At 45.3% G+C, this 4,414-nt stretch overlaps 1 long non-coding RNA gene across 1 annotated transcript in view; it reads left to right on the forward strand.

Annotated features, from left to right (window-relative positions):
* Positions 1 to 3,218, forward strand: part of LOC113634774 — a 3,481-nt gene extending 263 nt beyond the window's left edge. The window contains exons 1-3 of the long non-coding RNA XR_003438618.2: positions 1 to 15; positions 185 to 275; positions 2,884 to 3,218. The exon at positions 1 to 15 is cut by the window's left edge and continues 263 nt beyond it. This is a non-coding gene — a long non-coding RNA (uncharacterized LOC113634774). The remainder of the gene's footprint in view (positions 16 to 184; positions 276 to 2,883) is intronic.
* The last annotated feature ends 1,196 nt before the right edge of the window (positions 3,219 to 4,414 follow it).

Here is a 4,414-nt window from a genome sequence, read left to right on the forward strand (position 1 = left end):
GAGTGGTTTCTTGGAGTAAGATGATGTTTACACTGTATCGCTTTTGTAATTTGGGATTGTAATTTTCGACCATGAGTTTACAGACAGGTTCAGTGTGTTTGTAGTGATTTCAGATACAGTATGTGTGTGTGTGTGTGTGTGTGTGTGTGTGTGTGTGTGTGTGTGTGTGTGTGTGTGAGAGCAGTCAGAGGTAAATACGCGAGAGACAGCCCATTAGTTTTGGGCTGGTGGTGATGCATGGTCTTGCAGCGAGCAGAGCATTTTTCCAGGAGCCGGTGAGTAATGCCCGACTCACCGCTGTCCACTCTGCACTCCGCTATTTTTATTATCCATCTCTTCGTATCTCTCTCTCCCTCTCTCTTTCTCTCTCAAACTGCTTTCATTTTTCTTATTCTGTTCACACAAACAAATGACAAGTGAGTGTAAAGGAGTAGAGGACATGAACAGAGCAAATCTTTCTCTACATCCCTCTCTCTCTCTCTCTCTCTCTCTCTCTCTTTCTCTCCAGTCACTCTCACCTCCCTTCATCTCTCAGACTTAGCCTCTTTAACTGTATCAGTTGTTCTTTTTCTTTCTCTCTTCCTCTGGAGAATACCATGAGATACTAAATGTTGTCCATTTCTTTCTTTTTGCCTCTTTTAGTGTTCCTTATTGTCATTATTTTTGTGTCACTTTTTTTTTTCACTGTGACTCATGGGAGATGAGATCAGACCCAGTAAGCGGGTGTGTAGGTGAGGGGGGTGAGACAAGTGATTGAGGTTGAGATAGGTGAAGGGGGTAAGATGGGTGAGGGGGTGAGACAGGTGAGGGGGTGATACAGGTGAGGGGCTTAAGATAGGTGAGGGGGCGATACAGGTGAGGGGGTGAGACAGGTGAGGGAAGTTAAGACAGGTGAGGGGGTGAGACAGGTGAGGGGGTGAGACAGGTGAGGGGGTAAGACAGGTGAGGGGGTGAGACAGGTGAGGGGTGAGACAGGTGAAGGAGGTTAAGACAGGTGAGGGGGTGAGACAGGTGAGGGGTGAGACAGGTGTGGGAGGTTAAGACAGGTGAGGCAGGTGAGGGGGTAAGACAGGTGAGGGAGGTTAAGACAGGTGAGGGAGGTTAAGATAGGTGAGGGGGTGAGACAGGTGAGGGAGGTAAAGACAGGTGAGGGAGGTAAAGACAGGTGAGGGGTGAGACAGGTGAGGGGTAAGACAGGTGAGAGGGTGAGGCAGGTGAGCGGGTAAGACAGGCAAGGGGGTGAGGCAGGTGAGGGGGTAAGACAGCGAGGGGGTGAGACAGGTGAGGGGGGTTAAGATAGGTGAGGTTTTAGATTCAGATCTGTGTAACAAAAGTGAGTAACTGCAGCTTTTCTAAATGATGATGTAGTAAAATTGCCCCTGGCTCGGAGGCTCTGGAGAGGCTCGGTGCTTGGCATGGCTGTAAATGCTCTCAGGCAGCAAGAGGGGCAACTAAAATGGGGTCCTGTTTATTCCACTCACACACTGACTTATAGAGCAGAGTCGGGGCGATTCGCCTCGTTAGCGCTCACTCAAGCTTTGCGCGGTGTTACGATGAAGCTGCGCTACGACGCTGCTGCGCTAAGGTGCTACATTAACACTCAGTACCCACAGCACCTCCTCTCTTTATTCATCTCTCCATCATCACTCATCCCACTTCACTCTCTAATACTAACCTTTATATTTCTCTCCATCTTTCTGCTACACATCCTTCTCTCTCAGTCCATCGCTTGTTTCTTTCTTCTCTCACTCCATTCATCTCACCATCCCTGGGTCTCCATTCTTCTCTCTCAAGCCATGTCTCCATTCCTCTCTTCCACAAACATCACTGTCTATCTCTCTTAATTCCTGTGTCTTTTACTTTCACTCCATCCATCTTACTAGCTCTCCTTTCAAACCTTTCTGCTTGTCGTTCACTTCTTATTCTCTTTCCCTCTTCGCCGCAGCCAATTCCACACGTTTCACCTCGGATTAAAACTTTGTAGTGAAAGTTCTGCTTTCTGCTTTGTTGCTCCCTGAATGTCTCACCTGTAGACAGACTATTCTCATCTTTCTCTCTTTCCTTCTCTCTTTCTCTAGCTCACACACCTTCACACCCCCCCCCCCTTCACCACCGACAGCGGTGGTCTGGTGGGCTAGCAGCGATCCATCTCTGTCAGAAAGCTAAAATGATAATGCCAATTAAACCAGAGGAGTCATTTTTGGCCTCAGGTCCCATCAAAAGGTCTCGCTGTGGAACAGGGACAGAAAGATGGAGAAGGAGGAGGAGGAGGAAGAGGAGGAGGAAGAGGACAAACAGGAAACAATTATATTAAAGCCAAAGATTTCTTTAAGAAGTTCACCATTTTTCGATTGACGAGAAAACGACAGAGTCTCGATTGAGACATTTAAATAAAGACCCTAATATTAATTTTATTTAAATTTAAATTTAAATTTATTTTATTTATTTATTTATTTTATTTATTTTTAACCTCGGCTATGTTCATCCATCACAATTATTAAATTTACTTTTGAAAGTCAGTATGCTGTTGATGCTGCATGACTAATGTACCATTTTATTCATGAAAAGCAGAGTTATTCTGCACGTATATCTTATAAAAGGAAATAAAAGATATTAGCTAGCTAAATTCTCAATTATTCAATTATTAGCTAGATTGTTGCTTAGCAACTGTGTTCTCGTGTCTCTATCCATGTGCGTTTGCGTTCCAGACGGTTCGTTTGCTTTTTTCTTAGTACTTGCAACTACCTCTGGTTAACCTTCTTATGCTCATTATTACTAATTATGCTAATTTTATTCCGTCGATTGCCCCGCCCACTCCGTATCAATTTGCTTCCTGTCATGTTTCACTTTTCAACTTCGACTCCCCTCTTGCTCTCTTTCCAGTGGAAGCTGTCAAAGGTAAACACGCTGCTGGCCTGCTGGGAGGTTCTTTAGGTTCTTCTATCAGGAACCAGGTGGAACTGAGATGGAGATGAAGCTGAGAAGACTCAGAAAATGGCAGATTGGAATTACAGAGGCACTAATTTAAAGTCTCTCTTTGAGAAAAAGCTATACATAAAAATCTGTTTACCGAATCAAAGCCTTTTCAGGGAGATAAGATGAACAGATACGTTTTAAAGAACTTTTAAAGATCTTATTGTCTTGTTTTCTCAGTTCCTCAGTTCTACTCATGTCAGGCTGAGCTGTATTGTTTTTCCCCTAAACCTCAATAAAGTATTTGTTTGTGTACTTAGTATTGGATGAGATATTCAAGAATCGGTTCACCTGTAAAAGTAATATTTATGTAACCTTGTATAATATTTAGAAAATCAGATCAATAACCGTGGGGGGACACGGTGTCTTAGCGGTTAGCACGTTCGCCTCGCACCTCCAGGGTTGGGGGTTCGATTCCCACCTCCACCTTGTGTGTGTGGAGTTTGCATGTTCTCCCCGTGCCTCGGGGGTTTCCTCCGGGTACTCCGGTTTCCTCCCCCGGTCCAAAGACATGCATGGTAGGTTGATTGGCATCTCTGGAAAATTGTCCGTAGTGTGTGAGTGTGTGTGTGAATGAGAGTGTGTGTGTGCCCTGTGATGGGTTGGCACTCCGTCCAGGGTGTATCCTGCCTCGATGCCTGATGACGCCTGAGATAGGCACAGGCTCCCCGTGACCCGAGAAGTTCGGATAAGCGGTAGGGAGTGAGTGAGTTTAAATGGTACAGGTGAGCAGTTCCATCTGAAGAAACCACGAACAGAGCCGATAACGGAACAGGAAACTTTTCCGCTATCGGAATCCATGTGCGAAATTTGGCTTAGAGTCTTTTTCAAATGCTCTTATTCAGCCGAAGCTCTACCATCACGTCCCAGCGCAGAGTCGCCGGCCGACCCGCAGAGTCGCAGCATTACAAACAATCCTTGTAAACTTGATTTATGCCGGCGTCGAGGCTTCGTGTGTAATCTCCCTCCTCACCACTTTGGAACAGTAACAACAACAATAACAGTAATAAAAGTGGCCCATCGATCCTGGCTCACACCAAATCCATAATTAGACTCTTTTGTTGGCCGCGTTGTTGTTGTTGAAAATCTAATTATGAAAGATGAAACACAGCCTTCAATGAGATCGCTGTAAAATAGCATAATTAATATGGGGATTTATTTTTTTTTTGTAAAACAGAGAGCGCGAGAACAATTCGGTTTTTACGGCGGCCCGCACGCTGCCAGGGAAATTAATTAAGTGTGCCAGGATTTATGAGAGAGGCGCCGAAATGAAAAGAATTAATCGGAGGCTGAAGATGGATGGGGCGCTGGAAAATGATGACGCCCGATGAGAACTAACCGCTTTAGGGCTAAAAATCAGGGGGAGGGGAGCGCTGACGCAATTACCCATCATGCAACAACAGCTGCCCTGTACATAGAATTGGCTAATTTCTTTGGCTGG

The sequence above is a fragment of the Tachysurus fulvidraco genome, chromosome 23 (assembly GCF_022655615.1).
Source record: "Tachysurus fulvidraco isolate hzauxx_2018 chromosome 23, HZAU_PFXX_2.0, whole genome shotgun sequence".
In the NCBI taxonomy this organism is placed as follows: Eukaryota; Metazoa; Chordata; class Actinopteri; order Siluriformes; family Bagridae; genus Tachysurus; species Tachysurus fulvidraco.